The 18,017-nt window shown below is 44.9% G+C and overlaps 1 pseudogene; it reads right to left on the bottom strand.

Annotated features, from left to right (window-relative positions):
• The window catches only part of LOC135507053 (aspartate--tRNA ligase, mitochondrial-like), a 28,758-nt pseudogene extending 19,797 nt beyond the window's left edge, over positions 1-8,961 (bottom strand).
• Positions 8,962-18,017: the final 9,056 nt, after the last annotated feature.

Raw genomic sequence — 18,017 nt, forward strand, 5'->3', positions numbered from 1 at the left:
CTATAAACAGAGATACTGGGATACAATGACTTCTCTGGTATAACTTAGCCAACAATGTTAGATACATTTATTGCTGGTTATGTAGGTAGATACAGTTTACAACAACAAACTGTACTGTCGTCACCACCCTGAATCGAATCCAACCTGGAGCTACAGTCAGAAAAGCATAGAATTAGCTTGACTCAAGTTACTACCCTGATGACACAGACAGCTTCATCAACAATGGTTACATGAAAAGTTATATTAAAAAAGCCCCAGTTTGGTAAACTACTAAGTTTATTACACAGCCAAGCAGATACAACGAGTAGAGTCATATTGGTTGTGAAGTGCATTATCAAAAAGCTTTGTTCTTTCTTTATAACAAAATGCTATTTACCATTTGGCTGTCTATTGTATCACCCTGCCACAGGCCCTTCCAGTCAACACCACTTCATAAGATGAGTAAGTACATTGTTTATGAGGATTGCCTGGTCAAAGGTCAAAACAGTTTTGAGTTTTGTCCCAATTTACCTTCATAACCTAGCCTGGTGGAACCAGGCTGATAGCTGCTTTTACCATTCCATTTCACATCACATAATGAAATCTGAAGTGAAATAGAAAGGAGAATGCAGCAATCAGGTGGAACTACTGTGGGTTGGCTCTGAGGGTATGGGGAAGGTCTCTCTCCACCACGACTATCTTCACCCCTCAGACAACAGACAAAATGGCATCCAGGACAAGCTGTAGTGTTGGCTGTATTTTGTGCACTAATGAGAACCTCTGTGTGGTACCTGCCAGCCTTAGCAACTGTCTCCTAGCAAAGGTGGCGGGCGGCTTGGACAGGCTGTTGTTGTAAAAGTGGCAGTTTACACTGACACGGAGATTACATCAGCGTGGCACTAAAATAACTCTGCAGTCTGAAGGGTAATAATACATTCTCACTGACAATTTTTTTTATTTCAAACTCCAGAACTTAACTGGTCTCTGAAGTTCCCTTTCTGTGAAATATTTATTTGTGTGGAATTTAATCTTTTTTCTGACATGCACTGTCAACTGTGGGACCTTTTATATACAGGTGTGTGCCTTTTATAAATTATGTCCAATCAATTGAATTTACCACAGGTGGACTCCAATCAAGTTGTAAGGATGATCAATGAAAACAGGATGCACCTGAGCTCAATTTCAAGACTCGTATCAAAGGGTCTGAATACTTATGTAAATAAGCAATTTCTGATTTTTCTGAAAAATGTCTATAAACATGTTTTCACTTTGTCATTATGGGGTATTGTGTTTAGATTGATGAGGGGAAAAAATAATTTAATCAATTGTAGAATAAGGCTGTAACGTAACAAAATGTGGACAAAGTCACTGGGTCTGATTACTTTCCAAATGCACTATGTATGTTTGTTTGTCAGATATCACCTCTCCTAACTGCCATTGATAATAAAATAGTGACTATGTACGTGTTCACAGATGCATCTCCACCACTTGGGGACTTGCAAGATGATGTGATGGAGTTCTGACCGACAGACATAATGCTGACGTCTCTGAATGGAGAGAGAACCTGCACTCAACACAACCACACTGTGGAAGTGAAGGTGATTACTAATGATACAGTACAGCACAAATGTCCAGTATTTGCAACAACCTTTTCATTCCTTGTGTCACTGATGAACTCTGCCTCAACTCTGCCTATTCCTTCAGATGTAGAAGACTGGAGATGCTTTTGCCAGACGCCTGCCTCTGTTGTTTGAGGGGGAGACCATAAATGGATTGGTTTTATCTGACCTGTTCAAATTCCAACATAGTACCTGTTTGTGTGTCAAATATTACCTATCCTAACTGCCATTTGTAGTAGAACAGTGACTTTGTGTATGTGTTCACTGAAACACGTATGGAGCCAGCACATGGAGACTTGCAAGATGATGTGATTAAGTCCAGACTGACAGATGGGCTTGATGTTTCTCAATTGAGAGAGACCTTGAAAGTTAACAAAACACTTAGTTTAGAATATCTACATAAATTCAACAATTGCATTTATCATATTACTCTGTAGGCTACTGAGCTAGTCAAAGCTTATTCTGGCATCTCACCGTATATCTGCCTGTAGTTATTGAACTCAACCTGCAGGAAGTTTGCTTATAAAATGGCACCGGAAGAAATGGCAGCAGTTCTACGGGCGCCCAACCAATGTGTGTGGGGGGGGGGGGTTTGCATTATTTGTAACTTATTTTGTACATCATTTTCTGCATCCATATCATACGGCAAAAAACTGCTTCTGGATAACTGGACAGCGATCGCTCACCTCGGATTAGACAAAGAGTTTTACTTCAACAAGCAGGACGCACAGGACATTCTCCGAACACCCGACAAGGCCAACATCCCAGTTATTTGCAAGAGGAAGAGACGCAGGTACAGAGGACACAGAGCGGAGTGCCTCGTAAGGATCCGCAGAAGGCAAGTGGGAAAGCTGCCGTTTACCGTCAATATTACTTGCCAACGTGCAATCATTGGACAATAAATTAGACGAGGTACGATCACAACTATCGTACCAACGGGACATCAAAAACGAATATCTTATATTTCACGGAATCGTGGCTGAACAATGACATGGATAATCAGCTAGCGGGATATACGTTGTACTGGCAAGATAGAACAGCAAGGTGAGGTAAGACGAGGGGGGGCGGTCTGTGCATATTTGTAAACAACAGCTGGTGCACAAAATGTAAGGAAGTCTCTAGATTTTGCTCGCCTGAAGTAGAGCATCTTGTGATAAAATGCAGACCACACTATTTGCCTAGAGACTTCTCAGCTATACTTTTCATGGTTGTTTATTTACCACCACAGACGGATGCTGGCACTAAGACCTCGCTCAGTCAGCTGTATAAGGAAATAAGCAAACAGGAAACTGCTCACCCAGAGGCGGCGCTCCTAGTGGCTGGAGACTTTAATGCAGGGAAACTTAAATCAGTTCTACCTAATTTCTATCCACATGTTAAATGTGAAACCAGAGGGAAAAAATTTATAGATCACCTGTACTCTACCCACAGAGACGCGTACAAAGCTCTCCCTTGCCCTCCATTTGGTAAATCCGACTACAATTATATCCTCCTGATTCCTGTTTACAAGCAAAAATTAAAGCAGGAAGCACCAGTGACTCGGTCTATAAAAAAGTGGTCAGGTGAAGCAGATGCTAAACTACAGGACTGTTTTGCTATCACAGACTGGAACATGCTCCGGGATTCTTCCGATGGCATTAAGGAGTACACCACATCAGTCACTGGCTTTATCAATAAGTGCATCGAGGACATCCTCCCCACAATGACTGTATGTACATACCCCAACCAGAAGCCATGGATTACAGGCAACAGTTGCACTGGGCTAAATGGCAGAGCTGCCACTTTCAAGGCGCGGGACTCTAACCCGGAAGCTTATAAGAAATCCTGCTATGCCCTCCTCCGAACTATCAAACAGGCAAAGTGTCAATACCGGGCTAAGATTAAATCATACTACACCGGCTCTGACGCTCGTCTTATGTGGCAGGGCTTGCTAACTATTACTGACTACAAAGGGATGCAAAGGGAAGCAAAGGGAAACCCTAGACCCACTCCAATTTGCATACCGCCCAAACAGAACCACAGATGATGCAATCTCTATTGCACTCTACACTGCCCTTTCCCACCTGGACAAAAGGAACACCTACGTGAGAATGCTATCCACTGACTACAGCTCAGCGTTCAACACCATAGTACCCTCAAAGCTCATCACTAAGCTAAGGACCCTAGGACTAAACACCTCCCTCTGCAACTGGATCCTGGACTTCCTGACGGGCCGCCCCCAGGTGGTGAGGGTAGGTAGCAACACATCTGCCACGCTGATCCTCAACACCGGAGCCCCTCAGGGGTGTGTGCTCAGTCCCCTCCTGTACTCCCTGTTCACCCACGATGGCCAGGCACAACTCCAACACCATCATTAAGTTTGCAGACGACACAAGAGTGGTAGGCCTGATCACCGACAACGACGAGACAGCCTATAGGGAGGAGGTCAGAGACCTGGCCGGGTGGTGCCAGAATAACAACCTATCCCTAAACGTAACCAAGACTAAGGAGATGATTGTGGACTACAGGAAAAGGAGGACCGAACATGCCCCCATTCTCATCGACGGGGCTGTAGTGGAGCAGATTGAGAGCTTCAAGTTCCTTGGTGTCCACATCAACAACAAACTAGAATGGTCCAAACACACCAATACACTGGTGAAGAGGGCACGACAAAGTCTTATTCCCCCTCGGGTAACTAAAAAGATTTGGCATGGCTCTTCAGATCCTCAAAAGGTTCTACAGCTGCAACATCGAGAGCATCCTGACTGGTTACATCACTGCCTGATATGGCAATTGCTCCGACCGCAAGGCACTACAGAAGTTAGTGCGTACGGCCCAGTTCATCACTGGGGCTAAGCTGCCTGCCATCCGGGACCTCTACACCAGGTGGTGTCATAGGAAGGCCCTAAAAATTGTCAAAGACCCCAGCCACCCCAGTCATAGACTGTTCTCTCTACTACCACATGGCAAGCTGTACCAGAGTGCCAGGTCTAAGACAACAAGGCTTCTCAACAGTTTTTACCCCCAAGCCATTAGACTCCTGAACAGGTTATCAAATGGCTACCCAGACTATTTGTATTCTGTGCCCCCCCAACCCCTCTTTAACGTTGCTGCTACTTTCTGTTTATCATATATGCATAGTCAGTTTAACTCTACATTAGTGTACATACTAGTGTACATACAATTGGGCTGACCAACCAGTGCCCCCAGCACATTGGCTAACCGGGCTATCTGCATTGTGTCCCGCCACCCGCCAACCCCTCTTTTACGCTACTGCTACTCTCTGTTTATCATATATGCATAGTCACTTTAACCATATCTACATCTATATACTACCTCAATCAGACAGACTAACCGGTGCCTGTATATAGCCTCGCTACTGTTACAGCCTCGCTACTGTATATAGCCTCACTACTGTTATTTTTCACTGTTTTTTTACTGTTATTTTTATTTCTTTACTTACCTATTGTTCACCTAATACCTTTTTTGCACTGTTGGTTAGAGCCTGTAAGTAAACATTTCACTCTACACCTGTTGTATTCGGCGCATGTAACAAATTAACTTTGATTTTATTTTATTGCTGTGATTGAGGTGGGGGGAAACAGCTGACAGATGGGTGTGTCTTGATGGTCGCAAGGACACACCCAAGAAACACCCACATCAAACCACATCCCCAAGCCAACTCATGTTTGGCTTATGTCACCATTTCTTGAGGAGCAAGCCAAAATACAATGCCAAATCAGCAGGTGCAATTTCCCTTTAAAAAGCCAAGCATTACACAATATCTGCTAAATAATTTCAAGCAATGTTGTCCCTGTATGTTTATGTGGTGCGTGTGTTTGTCTACCATTCACTTTGTCTAGCCAGTTAGCAATAATGATAAATGTCTTCTGGGTAGACAGAAAGACTTTTCCAAAAACGTTCTCAAATGAATGTTAATTGCAAAGTACTTTGCTTTCTTGCAAAATGCGCAATGAAAGTGGTATGACACTCAAATCAAAATTTGTTTTTCTTTTCAGACCTCAAAAATTGACTTCTGATGTGATTTAAGCATTGACATGGGCTCAGAACATCCAATGTCATTGTTTCTCTATAAATAATTGTACGTTTGAGAGTGTAAAACCGAGAAAAGGTTGCCTATTTGAAAGCTAGGAAAGAATGAATGAGTAGCTCGCGCCTATTTAAAAGTAGCGCTCATGCTGGAGAATGTTGGAGACCCCTGTTATAGGGTAAGCATTAGAACAAGCCCTAAGGTAATATCTCTCTTGGAGCTGATCCATTGTCAGTATTCTAATGTTAAGGTGTCACACCCTGGCCATAGTTTACTTTGTATGTTTCTATGTTTTGGTTGGTCAGGGTGTGATCTGAGTGGGCATTCTATGTTGGATGTCTTGTTTGTCTATTTTTATGTATGGCCTGATATGGTTCTCAATCAGAGGCAGGTGTTAGTCATTGTCTCTGATTGGGAACCATATTTGGGTAGCCTGGGTTTCACTGTGTGTTTGTGGGTGATTGTTCCTGTCTCTGTGTTTTGCACCAGATAGGGCTGTTTAGGTTTTCGCACGTTTGTTATTTTGTTAGTTTATTAGTGTATAGTTTCTTTACTAAAATAAAATGAATAACAACCACGCTGCATTTTGGTCCGCTCCTCCTTCCCACAACGAAAGCCGTGACATAAGGTAAGATTTGAATGGAGAAAGCTGATTAGAGAGCTCCTACAGAGGAAGTAACTTAAGGCCAAGACACACCATTACAAAAGTTGGCCATGCGCAGCAGATAACCTTCTGGGTGTTGACGAACGGTGGCGATTCAACATGCAGAATTCAGGAAATGAACAGAAAATAACACCCGATGTTCTGTGGTCAGAGGCGATAGGGTGGCCACTGTTGCTTTTAACCATTTGTTGGCACAGTCTGTTTAGTCCTCAGGTCTGGCTTATTATTTTCATCACTGGAAGGCTAATGACAGTATAATCTAGCCTATAGCTACAGTAGTGAAAACTGTCTTATTACCAGTAATAATAAATATTACCTTCCGACCTTGCAGCAATTTAGGAGATCCGTGCAGCTCAGAAACGTTCAGATAGAGGGAGCAACAATGAGCGCTGTGATTACCAATCCTAATCAGTTGTTTATTTTGAGAGGCTATAATTGCAGTACTAATGGTGACTGTGCTTGCATATCATCCTCAGCCTGATAGAAATTACTGTGTTTGGGAAATCAGCATTCTGGTGCTCTTACTTATCCAGTCCAAGTTCATTACCTTGAGGATTGTCTCCAGGACATGCTGCTGCTCTGAGGCCTTGTGAATAAGAATGGATCCTCCCCCGATCTCACACCTGTTCAGGACCAGGTCATAATGCTAGCCAAGTACCTGCCATAATGACACACAAGGAATAGATGAATGATACAGACATACGGTCTCAGTGTAGGCCGTTAAATGATGCTATCTGATTTAAAGTTTATTTATATTGACTTATGGGATACTCTTACAATACAAATGAAATATACTTGGCTATGAATTTTGCTTGAATATATAGTTTGGTTTGCTAAACGTCTTGTTTGGACTACATCTGGTTTAAATAAATAGCAGTGACAGCAATGTTAGACACAGTACTCAGTGGGGGTCGTTCTATCTCAAAAAGCACAAGAAAGAGGATTTGGATTTGAAGCTCGAAAATGCTAAAATAGGTAACATTGACTTGAATTGGATTTGTGCCACAAATGCCAAAAAGTTATCATTTGAAACAGTGGCCAGGTAGACAAAACCAAATTATGGCTTGCTGTCATACCTTGTCCATAAACTGCTTAATGGTTAAGGAAACCAAGATGTAATTTGGGGGAACAATTTGGGGGGGGGGTCTTTAAAAAAAAAATCACCTGGATCAGCACCACCTAGTTGTGAGATCCTGGAAATATCAGGATGTAGGATGGGACATAAACCTAACAACTTCAATTACTAATTTCTTTTAACAGTGTGTGTGGGGTCACCAAATTCACTGAGAATACATTACATAGGATGAAGAAACAACACTGCAGCTCCATTATACTTGTTAGACATAGAGAACTGATACTGGATACTCAATGTTAGGGTGGGATTTGCGTGGTGTGGGGCGAGTCCATTGTTGGCTTTTGACAATTTCTCTGGATTCCTTACTGATTGTTAGAAAAAAGTATGGTACAAATTGGATGTTAGGTACTATATTTATTGAATATTATCTGAATCCTATACATTAAAATTGCCAATTTGGATGCAATCAATTAGCTTCTCTCAGCGATCAAATGTATATTTCAACAACATAATGTCGCAGGAATGCTAATCTTATCTGTTTTCTAACTACAGAAATGATTTCAGAACCATCGAAGATGGTGGGTGTCATGGCTTGCTGAAATGACATGGAACGACCCCAGCACATTTCAAAGAGTTTTCTATTTGTATAAAACAGCAAGCAAGGGCACAGAAACAAGCTTCATAAGGTCAGTCAACACTGTTGAGAGGGTTTCCTCTCTATAAATATGTGCCCAAGGAGCCACTGTGAGGCTGGGAGTAGAGGAGGTGGGTATCCTCAGGGAGAGGTTCGGGGGAAGGGATGGTGGGCTGAATCAAGCTGCCCGGGGTCGTCTTCTTTTGGCAGGAACAGTGGGAAGTCTACCACCCACAGGAAGTGAAACGCTGAGGGGTTTCCAACAGCCATGCCTGAGCCTTCTAGGGGTTCAGCACATTGAAGCCTCCACTTGCCCAACAAAGGGCACTGTGGGAGGAAATAATGGAAAGCAGGAGACTCAAAGCTGCAGTCATCGTGAAAAAATATATATATTTATTTTCAGAATGCACTGGCTTTCAACTGCTTGTTCACAAAGTAATCTTTGACGCCTGACAATTGACTATTGCGAGGGTGGATTGTTCTCTTCCTTCTATTCTGACATTTGATTGCAATTGCTTCCACATCTTTTAGACAAAAGAACACTATTGATCCACAGCTATTTGAAAGACTGTGTCTTTTTAACAAAACAGCCATCATTTTTGGTGCACCAGGCCCAATTACGTGTCTGAGAAAAGATAAAACAGTAACTCAAACCTTGAAGTGTGTTGTGAGTATGAATTTTCCTGTGCAGTTCATGTCAAAGCAGCCACTTTGACCACCACATCACTCATTTCGACTAAAAGGGTTATCTTTAATGGGGTGAAGTATGCAGAAGAACAAGTCTATGTCCCAAAATGCACCATATTCCCTAGCTAGTGCACTACTTTTGACCAGGGCACTGGTCAAAAGCTAGTGCCATTTGGGATGCAACCAGGGTGACCATATCAGAGTGTAACTCACCACACATTACTGCATACCAGCAGAGTTGAGCAGCAGGTCCCCAGGTCTGGCCTGGGCCATCTGTGGCAGACTTCAATGCACCATCTGCCTTCACCATTCCTAGGAGGAATGGACAAAACACACCACAACCAAAAACACCAGGCTTATTTGATATTCCTCTGAAGCAGCTAGCCCCTGGGCATGGCACTGACAGCCTTGAATGCCCAGAAGTCATCAGGTTTTCATATCCCTCTAACCATAAATTGCTAAACCCAATATATAATTTGTATAAATGGAGTCACAAATTAGCTGTGCATTTACCAATCATCTCACTTCGTTATAAAGAGGGTCCTATAAGATGTACAGGATTTGGTGAGGTTTACTCTTGCATCAGGGCAAGTATGCAATGTCTTTCGTTCAACATTTTCTTCACAATAATCTTGGTTTATTGATCATATTCCAGATTCATATTTCATGAAGACTGTCTGTTTTCCTTTGCTGAGTGTATTGTAAAAGCAGCAGGGTTTTTTAAAACATGAGGTAAACATACCTGGTTCAACTGTGTCCTGGCAGTTTTTTTTAGGGGTGCCTGATCCTTGCCCCTCAAATGTTTCTGTTGTGATAATAAAGAATGTTCTAATGCATTGTGTACAAAACATTAAGAACACCTTCCTAATAATGAGTTCCCCCCACACACACACACACTTTTTGCCCTCAGGACAGCCTCAGTTCGTTGGAGAATGGACTCTACAAGGTGTTGAAAGCATTCCACAGGGATGCTGGCCCATGTTGACTAATGCTTCCCACAGTTGTGTCAAGTTGGCTGGATGTCCTTTGGGTGGTGGACAATTCTTGATACACACAGAAAACAGTTGAGTGTAAAAAAACCCTGTACTGGAAATATACTTTTGTTACTTCGACACTGTCTGCATCAGTGTCTTACCTGAAACCTGATAGATATTGCATCCAAAGGAATTCAGATTTCTTTGAACACAGAGTAAAGCTCGTCATTACTGAGATAGTATTGTTAACAATATGTGTTTATGTGTCTGATGTTATTATGCATACATAATGTAAGCGTAATCATATAATCTACTCACTTTCACAAAATCTTTGATTTCACAGGGCAGCTTATGGCAGACATTTAGAATCTCCACACTCTCACCAAGAACCTCAACCTCTCCTGTGGGCATCTTCTACAATTTACAAAATGATGACGCAATCAGAAGGGAGTCATTCACATGAACACTGATGGAGAATATTACTGACACTTATATTGTCACCACAGTCTCACCTTGTTCTCTTGGCCATCTGGTCAAAGTCTGGCCGTGCCTTTCACCCTGATCACTGATTCTGGAGGTAAGTCACACAAGGAATTTTATCAGATTCATTTTGGCCTAAACCGAGATACAAATACATAGCCAATATATAGTCAAGTTAAAATATATTACATTGGAATTTGATTACTGAAAATATAAGATAGTTACAGTAGTCTTTTTGGAATAATTAATGAAATGGTAAAACAGTCTTACCTCGTCTAAAGGGATAAGAATTTGTGCCAAGCCGCTGAAATCTCAGGATAAAAAATACATCCTGTCTGATTGGTGCAAAACAATATGTTAACACGTCAGCACAATGCATTTCTTTCCATTTGAAGGCTACTTTAAATATTCATATAAAACAGTATGTTCGTGCTTAAAACAGAGTGAAACGTGTCAAACCTCAGGTACTGAACCCAGCCACTGAGTGACTTCTTCTCCTACATGGGCAGGTCATAGCTCCCCACAAGTGTGACTCTGAAGTAACAGACTGCTAGAACCTGGAGAGACAAAGTTAGTGTTATGCTTGTCTATATTAAGCATAGACATCATTATTCATTAAGTAGTCCTTCAAACCTGGTCCTGGACACCCATGTGTTTTGTTCCAGCCCTGCAGTAACAAACCTGATTCAGCGTGAGCATTATGAGTAGTTGACCACTTTACATGTTAATGCTGGGCTGGGGCAAAACCCTGCACACCTCTGTGGGTGTTCATGACCTGGATTCCAGAACAGCAGTGGTCACCAACCCCAGTCCTGGAGAACGATGTGTTGTTACATAGTTATTTAGTATGTGAATCAGGTGTCAGTGTTGGACTAAAACAAAGGCCTGCACACAACCTCTGGGTCTCCAAGACCAGAATTGATTACCTGACATTAAGGCAAGTAACATAGCCTAGCTGTTGTGCACATTGAGTGATTGTTGACATTTAGAGAACACTTCAAATGCCTAATGCTGAGTTTGATTAGATGTCATTGCCTTGCAATTGTTGCCCTTTGCCAGTGTTGGAAATAGTACCCGACTGTCATACTATTAAAGATACTGTAACGGCTGCCGTAGGTGGAAGAAGGTGAGGACCAAGATGCAGCGTGGTACGTGTTCATACTTTTAATAATGGAACTGAACACTGATTAACAAAACACAGAGAACAACCGAAACAGTTCTGTCCGGTGCAGACACAAAAACAGAACGCAAACACCCACAACCAAAATGGGGAAAACAGGCTACCTAAGTATGATTCTCAATCAGAGACAATGAACGACACCTGCCTCTGATTGAGAACCATACTAGGCCAAACACATAGAAATATAACATAGAAAAAAGAACAGACTACCCACCCCAACTCACGCCCCGACCAACTTAACACAAAGATATAAAAAAGGAACTAAGGTCAGAATGTGACAGATAATTTAATAGAAAATTACTCAAGTAAAAGTCACCCAGTAAAATTCTATTTAAGTAAAAGTCTAAAAGTTTTGGTTTAAAATAGACTTAAGTATCAAAAGTAAAAGTATATATAATTTCATAGTCCTTATATTAAGCAAATCAGATGGCACCATTTTCTTGTTTTTTTCATTTACAAAGAGCAACGGGCACACTCCAACACTCAGACATCATTTGCAAACATTACTTAAGTAATACTACTTATATTCACTATGGTGAAGGGCAGTGGTGTAAAGTACTTACGTAAAAATACTTTAAAGTACTACTTAAGTAGTTTTTGGGGGTATCTGTACTTTACTATTTATATTTTTGACTACTTTTATTTTTGGCATCCTCTCTGTTCTGCTTTTATTGGCCATTTCAGATACTTACTAGGGATGGATCATTCGCGAACGAGAGCCTAAGAGCCGGCTCTTGTAGGTGAACATTGGGAGCCGGCTGGCATATCAGAAGAGCCAAATCTATTTATTAAAAAATAAAAAAATTAAGATGTCAATAATCAAAAGATTTAAATGAATAGAATTAACTAATTCAAAGAAAGAAAAAAAATATATAGCTTAAATGCTCAAGACACACACATTAGTCTGAGCAGATGGTCAGAACGAACAGCCTCATCTGTTGTTCCTGTCAATCAGACACGCAGTGTCAACCAATGAACCAAAGATGCGTGAGGGAGGGCAGAGCCAACTCACTCACAGTCACACACTTAGCAGTCGAGGAGAGAGAGGAAGGACAGCTTGAAAATAACAGCTGGAAAATGAGTCAGAAGTACAGTAGCATTTGGATGCATTTTAATAATGTAGACAATGTTAGAGCACAGTGTAGAATTCGCCAAAACAAAATCTCATATTAAGCCGGTTCTACGCACAACCTACACCAGCATATGCAAACTCTGCACCCAACTGTGAAGCTAGCTGTAGCAAGCGGGCTTGCTAGTGATAGTGGTGGAGCCAGCACCTTCACACGTGGAAATGTATCCACTCAGTCAAGTAGGCCTACTCCGTGACCCACAGCAACGCAGTCTTCCATGGACCAGTTCATGCCTAAATCTTTCTGTAGCAAAACAAGGCCAAATTGATATTGCATTGGCTAAAATGATTGCCACCGATTTCCAACCATTTTTGATCGTGGAGGACAGAGGTTTTAGAAATTATAGCAATAGTCTAAATCCAATGTACACAATTCCAAGCAGGTAAAACCTTTCAAAATCAGTTATTCCACAACTGTACGAGAGCACACAGGCTTCAGTGCGGGAAAGAGTCCAAAAAGCTACTGTAGTTTGCCTTACGACTGACTGCTGGACATCAAGGGCAACCACTTCTTACATGTCGGTTACATGCCACTTCATTGAAGATTTTTTGATGTCTAGCTGACACACCTCAGAGACACACCTCAGAGAACTTGGCAGAGGAACTGTTGAGAGTGGCCAGAGAATGGCAAGTAGATGGAAAAGTGGTCTGTTGTGTTAGTGACAATGCAGATAACATAACCAAAGCCATGAACATTTTTAAATGGACCCATCATCCATGTCTTACCCAAACAATCAACCTGATTGTGTGGGTAAGGAGCACAGTAGGTGCTGAAAAACTAAAGTCTACACAACGCCAGATGGGGATGCAAGATGAAACCTAAACAAGACTGCATTACAAGGGGCATTTCAACATTTTATATGTTGAAGCGGTTTCTTGAGTCAAAGGTTTCTATCATCTCTACTCTGGCCATTGTCAATGCACTTGTTGATGCTTTGACCCAAGAGGAATGGGAGGTGGTGGAGGATGTGTGCAAAGTCCTGGAACTCTTTGAGCAGGTCACTGTGGATGTCACTACTTCCGCCGAAGTCTGTTCCTCTCCTTGTTCGGGCGGCGTTCGGCGGTCGATGTCACCGGTCTTCTAGCCATCGCCAAGCCACCTTTCATTTTCCATTTGTTTTGTCTTGTTTTCCCACACACCTGGTTTACATTCCCTCATTACTTGTCTTGTATTTAACCATCTGTTCCCCCCATGTCTTTGTGTGAGATTGTTTGTTGTCAGTGCATGTGCACTTCTGACTGGTTTTGCGACGGGTTATTTTACCCGTATTTTGTTGTTCTGGGTACAGCTTGTTTTTGCATTATTCAAGTGCTCCAGTTGTTCGACCAACCGCCCGAGGGTAGAGTGGTGGGTGAATGTCTCTTCCACCTGAGGCAGGGGACGAGGACGCGCAGGAGTTCGCAATAGACTTTCGGAACCTGGCCGCCGGCGCGGGATGGAACGACAGGGCCCTGATCGACCACTATTGCTGCAGTTTGCGCGAGGACATCCGTCGGGAGTTGGCCTGCAGGGACACCACCCTCACCTTCGACCAGCTGGCAGGGCACTCTGGCGTCACCCCAGGTGAGCCGGCACATTTTTGTATGTCACTTTTCCTGAGTTTTCCCCGCATTCCCAGCATACGGCGCTTCTTCGATTCAGGCGAGGCTGGGAATTTTGTAGATAGATCATTCGCCCATAGTTTAGGTATCCCCATTGTTCCAGTGGCTATATGCCCTTTCCAGTTCACGCTTTAGACAGTCGACCATTAGGGTCAGTGTTGATTAGGGAGGCCACCGCTCCTCTGGGCATGGTGATGCAAGGGGGTCACAAGGAGAGAATCAGTCTCCTCATTGACTCTCCTGCATTTCCCGTGGTGCTAGGCCTACCCTGGTTAGCTTGTCATGACCCCACTGTTTCATGGCAATGGAGGGCTCTCACGGGGGGTGGTAGCGAGAGTGCTCGGGGAGGCGTTTAGGGGTTATTCCAGACCAAGTCTCCACCGTGCGCATTCCCCCGGAATATTCCGACTTGGCTCTCGCCTTCTCCAAAAAGAGGACGACTCAATTACCACCTCATCGTAGGGGGGATTGTGCTATAAATCTCCTGGTAGACGCCACACTTCCCAGGAGTCACGTGTATCCCCTGTCACAGGCGGAGATGGTGGCTATGGAAACATATGTCTCCGAATCCCTGCGTCAGGGGTTTATTTGGTACTCTACTTCACCCGCCTCCTCGAGTTTCTTTTTTGTGAAGAATAAGGAGGAAGGTCTGCGTCCGTGTATTGACTATCGAGGCCTGAACCAGATCACTGTGAGGTACAGTTACACACTACCGCTCATCGCTTCTTCACTAATCTAGATCTCAGGAGCGCTTACAATCTGATGCGTATCTTGGAGGGAGACGAGTGGAAGACAGCGTTCAGTACTACTTCAGGGCACTATGAGTACCTCGTCATGCCGTATGGGTTGATGAATGCTCCATCAGTCTTCCAACCCTAGATTTTCAGGGACCTGCACGGAAAGGGTGTAATGGTGTATATTGATGACATTCTGATATACTCCGCTGCACACGCCGAGCATGTGTCCCTGGTGCGCAGGGTGCTTGGTCGACTGTTGGAGCATGACCTGTACGTCAAGGCTGAGAAATGCCTGTTCTCCCAGCAGTCCATCTCCTTCCTAGGGTACCGCATGTCCACCTCAGGGGTGGAGATGGAGAGTGACCGCATTTCAGCTGTGCGTAATTGGCCGACTCCCACCACGGTAAAGGAGGTGCAGCGGTTTCTAGGGTTTGCCCATTACTACCGAAGGTTTATCCGGGGTTTTGGTCAGGTAGCGGCTCCCATTACCTCACTGCTGAAGGGGGCCCGGTACGTTTTCAGTGATCGGTGGAGGCAGACAGGGCTTTTGGTCACCTGAGGGCTCTGTTTACCTCAGCTCCCGTGCTGGCCCATCCGGATCCCTCTTTGGCGTTCATAGTGGAGGTGGACACGTCCGAGGCTGGGATAGGAGCCTTGCTCTCTCAGTGCTTGTGTAACAGTATAATTTTAAACCGTCCCCTCGCCCATACTCGGGCGCGAACCAGGGACCTTCTGCACACATCAACAACAGTCACCCTCGAAGCGTCGTTACCCATCGCTCCACAAAAGCCGCGGCCCTTGCAGAGCAAGGGGAACTACTACTTCAATGTCTCAGAGCAAGTGACGTCACCGATTGAAACGCTATTTAGCGCGCACTGCTAACTAAGCTAGCCGTTCCACATCCGTTACACTTGGGTATGCCACCGAAGCTCCGCCCCTGTGCCTTCTTCTCGAAGAAGCTCAGCCCGGCGGAGCAAAACTATGATGTGGGGAACAGGGACCTGTTGGCTGTCGTCAGGGCTTTGAAGGCGTGGAGACATTGGCTTGAGGGGGCTAAACACCCTTTTCTCATCTGGACTGACCACCGCAATCTGGAGTACATCCGGGCAGCGAGGAGACTGAACCCTCGCCAGGCAAGGTGGGCCATGTTTTTCACCCGTTTTGTTTTCACCCTTTCTTACAGACTAGGTTTCCAGAATGTGAAGGCAGACTCACTGTCCCGGCTGTATGACACAGAGGAGCGGCCCATGGATCCCACCCCCATACTCCCGGCCTCCTGCCTGGTGGTACCGGTAGTGTGGGAGCTGGATGCGGACATTGAGCAGGCGTTACATGTAGAGCCTGCTCTCCTCCAGTGTCCCGCTGGGCGTCTGTATGTGCCATCTGTTGTCCGTGACCGGCTGATCTATTGGGCTCACACTTCACCCTCCTCTGGTCATCCAGGCATTGGTCGGACGGTGCCCTGTCTGAGTGGGAGATACTGGTGGCCCACTTTGGCTAAGGACGTTGGGGTTTATGTTTCCTCCTGCTCGGTGTGCGCCCAGTGTAAGTCTCCTAGGCACCTGCCCAGAGGTAAGCTACACCCCTTACTCGTTCCAGAATGGCCTTGGTCGCACCTGTCGGTCGATTTTCATACCAATCTTCCTCCCTCACAGGGTAACACCACGATCCTGGTCGTTGTGGACCATTTTTCCAAGTCCTGTCGTCTCCTCCCTCTGCCCTGTCTCCCTAAGGCCCTACAGACTAGAGAGGCCTTATTTACACACGTCTTCCAGCACTACGGGGTGCCTGAGGATATAGTGTCTGATTGGGGTCCCCAGTTCACTTCGAGGGCAGGTGGAGAGAGTTAACCAGGATGTGGGTAGGTTTGAGGTCTTATTGCCAGGACCGGCTGGGGAAGTGGGCAGCGTTCGTGCCCTGGGCAGAGATGGCCCAGAACTCGCTCCGCCACTCATCCACTAACCTCTCCCCTTTCCAGTGCATACTGGGGTACCAGCCGGTTCTGCCGCCTTGGCATCAGAGTCAGATCGAGGCTCCTGCAGTGGACGACTGGTTCAGGCGTGCGGAGGAGACATGGGACGCCGCTCATGTTCACCTTCAGCGGGCCGTGCTGCGCCAGAAAGCCAACGCAGACCGTCACCGCAGTGAGGCCCCGGTGTCCCTCCACCTGCCCTGCTATAAGCTGGGGCCGCGGTTTGTGGGGCCATTTAAAGTCCTGAGGAGACTGAACGAGGTTAGTTACAGGTTACAGCATCCCCCCGATTACCGTATTAACCCCTCGTTCCATGTGTCTCTCCTCAGGCCGGTGGTGGCTGGCCCACTCCAGGAGTCTGATGTGCGGGAGGTTCCTCCGCCCGACATCGAGGGGGCCCCGGCGTATTCAGTTCGCTCCATACTGGATTCGAGGTGTCGGGCGAGGGGCCTTCAGTACCTCATGGAGTGGGAGGGGTACGGTCCGGAGGAGATGCTGGGTTCCGTTGGAGGACGTGTTGCACCCTTCAATGCTGCGGGAGTTCCACCGTCTCCGTCCAGATCGCCCTGCGCCTCGCCCTCCGGGTTGTCCCCAAGGCCGGTGTCGGCGCACGTCAAGGGGTGGGTACTGTCATGACTTCCGCCGAAGTCGGTTCCTCTCCTTGTTCGGGGGGCGTTCGGCAGTCAACGTCACCCGTCTTCTAGCCATCGCCGATCCACCTTTAATTTTCCATTTGTTTTGTCTTGTTTTCCCACACACCTGGTTTACATTCCCTCATTACTTGTCGTGTATTTAACCCTCTGTTCCCCCCATGTCTTTGTGTGAGATTGTTTGTTGTAAGTGCATGTGCACTTCTGACTGGTTTTGCGATGGGTTATTTTACCCGTGTTTTGTTGTTCTGGGTACAGCTTGTTTTTGCATTATTAAAGTGTTCCAGTTGTTATCCATTTCTGCTCTCCTGCATCTGACTTCCTGCAGCCAGTTACACACCGCTTACAGTGGAGATCAGTGGAGAGGTACAGTAAACAGTTATTACTACATCATTATTTAATCCAGTATTATATATGTATATGAGCAGTAGATTAAATATGTAGTATCAGTAGACAACACATGAACCTGAACCAATACGTTACAGTTCTTTCTTTTCAGCTATGTGACAGCCTCAAAAATGATACACCCGTGTAAGGGTCTGCAGCGAATCACAGTCAGCCGCCAGAGAGAAGTAAATGTAACCACAGTACATGTGACAGAGTTG

Source organism: Oncorhynchus masou, chromosome 3, assembly GCF_036934945.1.
Source record: "Oncorhynchus masou masou isolate Uvic2021 chromosome 3, UVic_Omas_1.1, whole genome shotgun sequence".
Taxonomy (NCBI): domain Eukaryota; kingdom Metazoa; phylum Chordata; class Actinopteri; order Salmoniformes; family Salmonidae; genus Oncorhynchus; species Oncorhynchus masou.